This window comes from Chiloscyllium plagiosum, unplaced genomic scaffold, assembly GCF_037043375.1.
Source record: "Chiloscyllium plagiosum isolate Xiang-an unplaced genomic scaffold, Cpla_swu_hap1 HiC_scaffold_46, whole genome shotgun sequence".
Classification (NCBI taxonomy): Eukaryota; Metazoa; Chordata; class Chondrichthyes; order Orectolobiformes; family Hemiscylliidae; genus Chiloscyllium; species Chiloscyllium plagiosum.
Genome location: NW_028270184.1, coordinates 15,743,133 through 15,754,892, shown reverse-complemented (window position 1 = coordinate 15,754,892; position 11,760 = coordinate 15,743,133). Strand labels below are relative to the sequence as shown.

Genomic DNA, 11,760 nt, shown 5'->3' with positions numbered 1-11,760 from the left:
GGACTGGGGTGTACAAAGTTAAAAATCACACAACACCAGGTTATAGTCCAACAGGTTTAATTGGAAGCACTAGCTTTCAGAGCTCCTTCATCAGAGCTGAAAAATGCGTTGCTGGAAAAGCGCAGCAGGTCAGGCAGCATCCAAGGAGCAGGAGAATCGACGTTTTGGGCATAAGCCCTTCAGGCAGGAAGTGGGTGTGCCAAGCAGGCTAGGATAAAAGGTAGGGAGGAGGGACCGGCTGTGGGAAATAGTTGGACAATAACCTGGTGGTGTGTGATTTTTTTTTAAAGTTCTCTTTAGGACTGAACTAGAGTCTAGTCCCAGTCACCATGCCTCAAGTGTACAAGTTATTGACAGGTTTAGTTAAGGTAGAGAAATAAAACATTGTTTCCATTCTGTGATGGTCCAAGCATTGGGGAGCTAGAGTTAAGGTTTTGGGAAAAAGATGCAGTGTTGACATGAGGAAAAGTTTCATTAAGAACAACAACAGCAGCAACAGATGCCTGCTCTACAGTCACTTGTGAACTTGCTGGTGTCTCAACAGGTTGGATGACTGAGTAAATCCTTTCCCAAGAAGGAGCAGGTAACAACTTCTCACCAGCGTGCATTCGTTGGTGTTTCAGAAGATTTTTTGAATGTACAAATCGTTTCCCACACTCAGGGCAGGGAAATGGCCTCTCCCCAGTGTGAATGCGTTGATGTGTCAGCACTTCACGTCTGCGTTTATAGCTTTTCTCACAGAGCGAACATTTGAAAGGTTTCTCATCAGTGTGAACGAGTTGGTGTGCCCTGAGGTTGGATAACTGAGAGAATGCCTTCCCACACTCAGAGCAGGGGAATGGTTTCTCCCCAGTGTGAACTCGCTGGTGTGTCAGCAGGTAGGATGAATCACTGAATCCCTTCCCACACTCTAGGCAGATGAATGGTCTCTCTCGAGTGTGAACTCGCTGGTGCTTCAGCAGGTGGGGTGACCGAGTGAATCCTTTCCCACATTCAGAGCAGATGAATGGCCTCTCCCCAGTGTGAACGCGCTGGTGTCTCCACAGATTAGATGAGTCACTGAATCCCTTCCCACACTCGGGGCAGATGAATGGCCTCTCCCCAGTGTGAATGCGTTCGTGTTTCAGAAGGTCAGATGACAGAGTGAATCCTTTCCCACATTCAGAGCAGATGAATGGCCTCTCCCCAGTGTGAATTTGCTGGTGTTTCAGCAGGTTGGATGAGTCACTGAATCCCTTCCCACACTCAGGGCAGATGAATGGTCTTTCCCCAGTGTGAGTGCGTTCATGTTTCAGAAGGTCAGATGACAGAGTGAATCCCTTCCTGCAAACAGAGCAGGTGTACGGCCTCTCCCCAGTGTGACTGCGTTGATGGGTTTCCAGCAGGGATGGGTATTTGAATCCCTTCCCACAATCTGCACATTTCCAGGGTTTCTCTATGGTACAGGTGTGCTCATGCCTCTCCATATTGATTTATCCGCTGACTCCTCACGCATACACAGGACAGGGATACAGTTTCTCCCCACTATGAATACTGTGAAGGTATTCAGACTATGCAACTGGTTCAAGATCTGTCCACGGTCAGTTCGCTAGAACACGCTCACTCAGTCTGTGTAACTAGTTACAGCTCTTTCCACGGTCAGTTCACTGGAACATTCGCTTGGACGTATGTGTCTTGGTATATTTCCAGTCACACCGATGTTTGAAATCTTTTCCCACAAGCAGAACAGACAAATGTTGAAAATCCAATGGTTATCAAGTTCTGATGAATTGACTCACTCACAGATCTTGAAAGAATGTTTGTTTGGAATTCTTGATAATAAATGTGCTTCTGTGATTCCCTGTAAAACAAATTTGCATCATGAACAGGTGAGAAAGAACTATTTAAGACGCAACAGGAGATTGTGAAATGGAGTTAATTCAATCTGGAATCGTGTGAGTAAGACACTCCGAAGTAGTGACCAAGAAATGTTACTGGATTGTCTTAAAAACTCAAGTTCGTGAATATCCTTCAGGGAAGGGGACCCATTGCCTGCCCTGGGCCTTCACAAGTCTCAGCCCTCGACAGGAGGAGAGACAATGGGATACTTAAGGACACAATTTCTTCTACATCACAGGAATAACTTTGACAGATGCTGTCTCCAAGAAAATCAAGGCTAGCACGTATAGGGAACCATCACCTATAAATCCCACTTCCAGGCACTCCACTTTCCTTTTGTGGATGCGTATCGCTGGTTCTTCATAGCTGCTGTCTGACAATCCTGTAACTCCTCACTGAACAGCACTGTGGGAGAGCTGTCATAGCAGTACAGCCAGTGAATGCTGGCCTTTTTTAGCCTTGCTCATGCTCCAGTAATAAAATTAGACGTAAATTAGATTAGAGTCACAGAGACAGAGCACAGAAACAGACGCTTCAGTCCAACCAGTCTGTGCCAACCATAATTTCAAACTCAACTAGTTCCACCCATCTGGACTTGGCCCATATCCCTCCAAACATTTCTGATTCATCTACTTATTTAAATTCATTTTAACTGTACCCACATCCACCACTTCCTCTGCACGTTCATTCCACAAATGAACCATGATCTTTGTAGAAGCATTGGCCCTGCATATCTTTTATAAATATTTCTCCACTCACCTTAAATATATGCCCCCTAGCCTTGAAATCCCCCAGAGGGAAAAGACACATGCCATTCACCCTACCAATACCTCATGATTCTAAAAACTTCTGTAAATTCACCTCTCAACCTCCTATGCTCAAGTGAAAAAGTTCCAGTCCCTCCAACCTCTACTTATAACTCAAACCTTCCATTCCCAGCAATGTCCCTGTAAGTCTCTTCTGAGCCCTCTCCAGCTTAATATCTTTTCTATAACAAGGAGACCAGAACTGCACACAGTATTCCAGAAGAGGTCTCACCAATATCCTGTACTTCAACATGACAACCCAACTCCTTTATTCAAAAGGTGTGAACAAAGAAGGCAAGTATGCTAAAAGCATTCTTGACCAGCCTATCCAAATGTGATGTAAACTACAAAGAATTATGTACTTGAATCACTAGGTCTCTGTTCTGCAGCACTACCCAAGGCCCTGCTTTTCATTATATAAGTCATGCCTTTGTTTGTTTTACCAAAATGTAAAAACTTACATTTATCCAACGCGCTCTTTAGCCCACTGACCCAATTGATCAAGATCTCTTTGTAATCCGAGTTAACCATTCACTAGACCAATCTTGGTGCCAAATGTTAACTTACTAACCATGCTTCCTATATTCTCATCTTGATTATTTACATAAATGACAAACAAGAGTGGACCCAGCACCGATCACTGTAGAATACTAATGGTCACAGGCTTCCAGTCCGAAAACAACCCTCCATCATCCTTCTGTCTGTCGATAAACCAATTTTGCATTCAATTGGCAAGCTCACCCGAAATCCTGTGTGACCTAACTTCACTGATTAGTCTACCACGCTAGACCTTGTCAAAGATTTTACTAAAGTTCAAGTAAACAATGTCTACTCCTCTGTTCTCAGCAATCTTCTTGGTTATTTCTTCAAAAAACTCAAGTTTGTGAGAAAATGAGTTCCTTTGCTCATAACCATGTTTATGCAGCCTCCAGAAACACGTCACTCACACTGAGGAGAAACCGTTCCACTGCACTTCCTGTGGAAAGAGTTTCAGACAGTCAGCCTCACTACACAACAAGAAATTCACACTGGGGGGGGTGGCCATTTATTTGTCCTGTGCATGGGAAGGGATTTATTCAGATAGCAAGTTTGCTGGGATAGCAGCAAGCTCAGACTGGACAGAAATGGCTTACCTGCTTTGAGTGTGGGAAGGGATTCACATGGTCTCACAACTTGCTGATACATCAACACATCCATACTGGCGAGAGTATGGAAAAGGATTCTCTCAGTTCATTCATCTGCTGAGTTCACACAAGTAAGAGACTATTCACCTGCTCGGCATGTGATAAGAGATGCACTCAGGTTTTCACAACTGCTCAGTTCTTCCAGTTACAGCAATGGCATGTATGTCCTGCACACAGGTAGCAGGACAAATCCAACCGAACCATTAATCACCCTTTCAGTATACTCTTGACCATTAGTAAAGCTATGGAAGGTGTCACTAACAGTGACATCCAATAGCACTTGCCAGTGATGCAGAGTTTGGGTTCTGTCAGGACCACTTAGCTACTGACCTCCGGTCTTAGTTCAGACACGGACAAATGAGCTGAATTCCAAAGGTGAGGGGACAGTATAGTCCTTGAATCAAGGTCACATTCAATAAAGTGCAGCATAAATAGCTTTGATTAGATTCCAGACTGTAACTCTCTCCCAAGGAACTGAGACTCTGTACAAAAACCACCGTGACCCCTCAATTAGATTCCAGTCCGTAACCCATTCCCAGGTATCTGTTATTAAGAATGCAAGAAATAGGAGCAGGAGTAGGCCATCTGGCCACTTGACCGTGCTCCACCAGTTAATAAGATCATGGGTGATTTTTTTCATTGACTCAGCTCCACTTACTCAACTGGATTAGTGGTGCTGGAAGAGCACAGCAATTCAGGCAGCATCCGAGGACAGGCAAAATCGACGTTTCGGGCAAAAGCCCTTCATCAGGAATAAAGGCAGAGAGCCTGAAGCATGGAGAGATAAGCTAGAGGAGGGTGGGGGTGGGGAGAGAGTAGCATAGAGTACAATAGGTCAGTGGGGAAGGAGATGAAGGTGATAGGTCAGGGAAGAGAGGGTGGAGTGGATAGGTGGAAAAGGAGCTGGGCAGGTCGGACAAGTCGAGTTGCTGGAGGTGAGAAACTAGGATGAGGTGGGGGAAGGGGAAATGAGGAAACTGTTGAAATCCACATTGATGCCCTGGGGTTGAAGTGTTCCGAGGCGGAAGAGGAGGCGTTCTTCCTCCAGGCGTCTGGTGGTGAGGGAGCGGCGGTGGAGGAGGCCCAGCACCTCCATATCCTCGGCAGAATGGGAGGGGGAGTTGAAATGTTGAGCCACTGGGCGATTTGGTTGATTGATGCGGGTGTCTCCGAGATGTTCCCTAAAGCGCTCTGCTAGGAGGCACCCAGTCTCCCCAATGTAGAGGAGACCGCATCGGGAGCAACGGATACAATAGATGATATTAGTGGATGTGCAGGTAAAACTTTGATGGATGTGGAAGGCTCCTTTAGGGCCTTGGATGGAGGTGAGGGAGGAGGTGTGGGCACAGGTTTTACAGTTCCTGCGGTGGCAGGGGAAAGTGCCAGGATGGGAGGGTGGGTCGTAGGGGGGGCGTGGACCTGACAAGGTAGTCACGGAGGGAACGGTCTTTGCGGAAGGCGGAGAGGGGTGGGGAGGGAAATATATCCCTGGTGGTGGGGTCTGTTTGGAGGTGGCGGAAATGTCGGCAGATGATTTGGTTTATGCGAAGGTTGGTAGGGTGGAAGGTGAGCACCAGGGGCGTTCTGTCCTTGTTGCGGTTGGAGGGGTTGGGTCTGAGGGCGGAGGTGCGGGATGTGGATGAGATGCGTTGGAGGGCATCTTTAACCACGTGGGAAGGGAAATTGCGGTCTCTAAAGAAGGAGGCCATCTGGTGTGTTCTATGGTGGAACCGCTCCTCCTGGGAGCAGATACGGCGGAGGCGGAGGAATTGGGAATACGGGATGGCATTTTTGCAAGAGGTAGGGTGGGAAGAGGTGTAATCCAGGTAGCTGTGGGAGTCGGTGGGTTTGTAGAAAATGTCAGTGTCAAGTCGGTCGTCACTGATGGAGATGGAGAGGTCCAGGAAGGGGAGGGAGGTGTCAGAGATGGTCCAGGTAAATTTAAGGTCAGGGTGGAATGTGTTGGTGAAGTTGATGAATTGCTCAACCTCCTCGCGGGAGCACGAGGCGGCGCCAATGCAGTCATCAACGTAGCGGAGGAAGAGGTGGGGAGTGGTGCCGCTGTAATTACGGAAAATCAACTGCTCTACGTAGCCAACAAAGAGACAGGCATAGCTGGGGCCCATCCTTAAATTTACTTGGACCATCTCTGACACCTCCCTCCCCTTCCTGGACCTCTCCATCTCCATCAGTGATGACCGACTTGACACTGACATTTTCTACAAACCCACCGACTCCCACAGCTACCTGGATTACACCTCTTCCCACCCTACCTCTTGCAAAAATGCCATCCCGCATTCCCAATTCCTCCGCCTCCGCCGTATCTGCTCCCAGGAGGAGCGGTTCCACCATAGAACACACCAGATGGCCTCCTTCTTTAGAGACCGCAATTTCCCTTCCCACGTGGTTAAAGATGCCCTCCAATGCATCTCATCCACATCCCGCACCTCCGCCCTCAGACCCAACCCCTCCAACCGCAACAAGGACAGAACGCCCCTGGTGCTCACCTTCCACCCTACCAACCTTCGCATAAACCAAATCATCCGCCGACATTTCCGCCACCTCCAAACAGACCCCACCACCATGGATATATTTCCCTCCCCACCCCTCTCCGCCTTCCGCAAAGACCGTTCCCTCCGTGACTACCTGGTCAGGTCCACGCCCCCCTACGACCCACCCTCCCATCCTGGCCCTTTCCCCTGCCACCGCAGGAACTGTAAAACCTGTGCCCACACCTCCATCCAAGGCCCTAAAGAAGCCTTCCACATCCATCAAAGTTTTACCTGCACATCCACTAATATCATCTATTGTATCCGTTGCTCCCGATGCGGTCTCCTCTACATTGGGGAGACTGGGTGCCTCCTAGCAGAGCGCGTTGGGGAACATCTCAGAGACACCCGCATCAATCAACCAAATCGCCCAGTGGCTCAACATTTCAACTCCCCCTCCCACTCTGCCGAGGATATGGAGGTGCTGGGCCTCCTGCCGCTCCCTCACCACCAGACGCCTGGAGGAAGAACGCCTCATCTTCCGCCTCGGAACACTTCAACCCCACGGCATCAATGTGGATTTCAACAGTTTCCTCATTTCCCCTTCCCCCACCTCATCCTAGTTTCTAACCTCCAGCAACTCGACTTGTCCGGCCTGCTCAGCTCCTTTTCCACCTATCCACTCCACCCTCTCTTCCCTGACCTATCACCTTCATCTCCTTCCCCACTGACCTATTGTACTCTATGCTACTCTCTCCCCACCCCCACCCTCCTCTAGCTTATCTCTCCATGCTTCAGGCTCTCTGCCTTTATTCCTGATGAAGGGCTTTTGCCCGAAACGTCGATTTTGCCTGTCCTCGGATGCTGCCTGAATTGCTGTGCTCTTCCAGCACCACTAATCCAGAATCTGGTTTCCAGCATCTGCAGTCATTGTTTTTACCTCCACTTACTCAACTGCTCACCATAACCCTCAATTACTTTACTGATCAAAAATCTGCCTATCTTTGCCTTAAAAACATTCAATGAGGCAGCCTCAAATGCTTTACAGGGCAGGGAACTCCATAGATTCACAACCCTTTAGGAAGAGAAGTTCTTCCTTAACTCAATCCTAAATCTGCTCTCCCTTATTTTGATGCTATGTCACCTAGTTCTAGTTTCACCTGCCAGTGGAAACCACCTCATTGCTTTTACCTTATCTATTTCCTTCATAATTTTATGTTTCTACAAGATCGCCCCACATTCTTCCAGTCCACTCAATCTCTCATGACCCAACCCCCTCAACTCCAGAATCAACCTAGTGAATCTCCTCTGAGAAAGTCTATAGCCTTAAAACTTGTCTTTAAACATTTAGACTAAAATGTAATGCTGAATTATAGAACACAGTTACTGCATAGAAAATAGACAGGCAAGAAGGCTCAGAAGAAGGGGGGAACTTAAGGAATGCAAAAAAGATAGGAACACCTTACAGACTGCCCCACTGTCAATTCTAACTAGTCAGATCTTGTGTCTTATTTGAATCACAAACTTGAAAAGAAGGCATGTTTAATTCGAGACTAATTATTAATTTTAAATACAACCTTGCAGTAACATTTCAGCCTCAGGTACAGAATGGTTCTGTGCTTAAGATAAAAGCAGAAATCTGCTCCCATCTTAAAATTATTCTAAGCCTTAAAATTATTCTAAGAGATTCTGACACAATCTATCAGGAAGCCATTTTATGGCCAAAGGTTTGCCCTCCTTGCTAAGAAGCCATTTCGTAAAACAATGATATCAGACATGGAAGCTGTGCAAGGTTACCTTATGACATCGAGGAGAAAGTGAGGACAGCAGCTGCTGGAGATCAGAGCTGAAAATGTGTTGCTGGAAAAGCGCAACAGGTCAGGCAGCATCCAAGGAGGAGGAGAGTCGATGTTTCGGGCATGAGCCTTCCTGAAGAAGGGCTCATGCCAGAAACGCCGATTCTCCTGCTCCTTGGATGCTGCCTGACCTACCTTATGACATCTCCCACTTAATTTAGACTGGTATTTCTTTATAGGAACTTATCTTGCCAGCAGATGCCTAACTCAGCTGGATTTGTTCTTCCCATCTGATGGGTAGTTCTCGGCCTGGAGGAGTGATTGGTCAAGCACACACAGATCTGTCAATTAACTTTTCTTCCTTACGAATTATTGTCTTTCAGTGTTATCTGTCTAATTAAGAACATACAATTTTTTTGCAAACTTTTGTGTAAAGGAAGCCACTTTGTATCAGTACAACGGAGTAGCCTGACGGGGCACTTGAAGAGCTAGTACCCTACTCTCCTAGGTTATTAGAACCTAGTTAGTTTAGCTTATAGGTATCAGTGTAATGTCGTAACAGTGATGCTATTAGTGAATAAAGGGGATGACTAAAATTAAACTAAACTGTCTGTAAGAGGTTTTTATTCCAGACTTCCAAAGAGTACGATCTCCGGGATGAACCAAGGCTTTACAGGTCTGAGTCCATAAAGGGATTCCCTGTGCCGTCTCAAATCTGTACTTTAACACCTCTGCACCCCCTCCAATGCCAGTACATCCTTTCTCAAGTAAGGAGACAAAACTTATACACAGTACTCCAGGTGTGGCCTCACCAGCACCCTATACAGCTGCAGCATAACCTCCCTATTTTTAAACTCCATTTCTCTAGCAATGAAGAACAATTTTCTACTTGCCTTGATTACCTGTTGCACCTGCAAACCAACTTTTTTCATGCACAGGACACCCAAGTCCCACAGTCCAACTGCACAGTCCGCACATTAAACCACCTCAATTAGACTTCAGTTTGTAACTCACTCTCAGAAGTATATAAACTACTTGAACACTTTGATTAGATTCCAGACTGCAACTAATTCCCAATTATCTGTTATTCAATATGCAAACCACTCCAATCCCCTTAATTAGATTTCAGTCTGCAATTCACACCCAACTGTAACTCACTGCCACGTAATTGTTATTCTTTATGCAAGAGTGACCATGAATGTGTGCGTTTGTAAGTGTAAGAGTGCGTGTGAACAAGAGCATATGCTAGCATGTGAAAGTTTACAAGTACGAGTGTATGTTTAAGTGTCAGTATGTGTACACATATGGGTACTTCCACACAGTAGGGATTCTATGTGTGCGTGAACATACACATGGGTGCACACATGCATGAGTGTGGATGAGAGAGCATGGTTGAGTATGTGATTATGTGCATGTGACACCATGTCTGTGTGAATGCACCTGTCAGCATGTAAAAAAGACTGTGTATATGGGTGTCTCATTAGTGTTTGTGTGTGAGAATGAATATATGTATTTGCATGTAGGAGTGTGTATGTGAGAGACTGCATGAAAGTGAATAGTGTCAGTGAATGTGATTGCGTGAGAGTGATTCGGAGTACATGCATAAGAAGAGATTGTGAAAGCAAGAGCGTAATGAGAATGAGTGAAAGGGATGAGCATATTAAGTATGAGAGTGAGTGTCTAAATCTGAATGAATGAGTTTGAGAGAGAATGTGTGGGTGTGCTTGCTGGTGTGACAGGAGTGTGAGCATATGTGAAATGAGTGGGTGTGTGTACATATTAGATTGCTCATGTGATTCAATAAGTGCATGAGTATGAGAGTTAATGTGTGCTTGCTTATAGTGTGTTTAAGACAGATTGTGAATGTGAGTATGAGTTGCTTTGAGAGTGCCTGTGCATAAGTATATAAATGTGTTAGTATGTCATTGTTTAACTGAAGCGTTAATGTGAGCATGACTCTCAGATTGATGTTTAATTTTCACTTGATTTTCTGAGAAATCCTCTTCTAGTATTCTGCAAACGAAGTTTACAAAAGCCATCACTGAACAGAGCTGTGATAGGACACAAGGGGCTAGATATGGAACAAGGTCATGGCAACTGCAGAACATAACTGCCTTCTCCACCACTGTTCCTGTTTCATCCGTAAGTCATTGGGCCTGAATGACAAATGCAGTTTCATGGACAAGTTGTGGCCTTTCTGAAACTACTTCTTGGAATCTCAATCATTGGAAAAATAATTTGCTAAATAAAAAGGCAACTGCGCACGCGCCCCGCTGCACTGGGGGGGGGGCTATTAAAAATGGCTACCGTTAACTCCAGCCTAACGCTGTGAGCTGCGGCCTCGCTCTGTGCAAACAACGGGACCGAAAAATCTATTTCGGAGTCCGAAACTTACAAAACATATTTATGAAGCCTTCCCGTTCGTCAACCGGATCCATCGCTCCTTCAGGGCCGCTTCATTCTTACCGTTTGCGGATCCGAGGAAGAAAACTCCGCCCGTCACCTCCACAATCTCCGCGCATGCTCCATACATGGCATGACATCACGCCTGCGCACTATTGTTTGGGGATTTACCGCCCCGCTGAGAATGCTGGGTAACTGCCACTGAGGATTCAAAGTCTGGTGTCATTATCCATTTTGCTGCTGGAAGGTATAGGCAGAGGTCTGAAAGACTCAATAATAAATCTGGGATACACATTTTATGTAAAGCCGTCGCTAGAGTGAAATTGTATCAGCGGACCCAGGCACACCTTTGCACTGAAAACCCTTATTATGAATACCGTATCTACAAATGTAGCAGCATCCTGGGGATGATTCCTGACTAGAAACTGTGTGGACCAGCCATATATATAATGGCTGCAAAAGTAAGTCGGAAGCTCAGATTTTTGCTGGCAAATAAAGCACTTCCTGTCTCCCCAGTGCCTACCTTCTGCTCGTCCTGGTAAGTGCAGCTTCAACAAAACTTAAGAAGCTTGACACCATCCAAGACAAAATATGATTGCCAATCCATCCAACCCCTTTAGCAGTCATTCCCTTCATCATCAATGCACACTAGCAGCACAGTGTACACAGCACAAGGTTCATCCAATACACTTTCTAAACCCAGAATTCCAACGAGCTAGAAAAGAAGTACAGCAGGTTCATCATAAGATCAGCATCTACATGTATCCCTCCAAGCATGCACCTTTTTAACTTGGAACGATATCCCCAGGGTGAAGGAAAGGTGTAGGGAATGGTGGATGAATAAAGAAATTGAGGTTTTGGTGAAGAAAAAGAAGGAAGCATATGATAAGTATAGACAGGAGAGATCCAGTGAATCCTTAGAAGTTACAAAGGCAGTAGGGGTATACTTAAGGAAATCAGGAGGGCAAAAAGGGGAGGAGAATGTCTATAGGAGAAAGTGAGGTCTGCAGATGCTGGAGATCAGAGCTGGAAATGTGTTGCTGGAAAAGCGCAGCAGGTCAGACAGCATCCAGGGAACAGGAGAATCGACGTTTCGGGCATAAGCCCTTCTTCAGGAATGTCTATAGCCTTAAAACTTGTCTTTAAACATTTAGACTAAAATGTCATGCTGAATTATAGAACACATTTACTGCATTAGAAAATA

General features: G+C 46.0%; 1 pseudogene across 1 annotated transcript; it reads right to left on the bottom strand.

The window, feature by feature from the left end:
- Positions 1 to 375: 375 nt before the first annotated feature.
- On the bottom strand, positions 376 to 10,808 carry LOC122543931 (uncharacterized; annotated as a pseudogene). Its single transcript, XR_015754603.1, has 2 exons — positions 10,549 to 10,808; positions 376 to 1,840 (listed from the first exon to the last, which is right to left on the bottom strand). The product of XR_015754603.1 is annotated as an uncharacterized LOC122543931 (transcript).
- Positions 10,809 to 11,760: the final 952 nt, after the last annotated feature.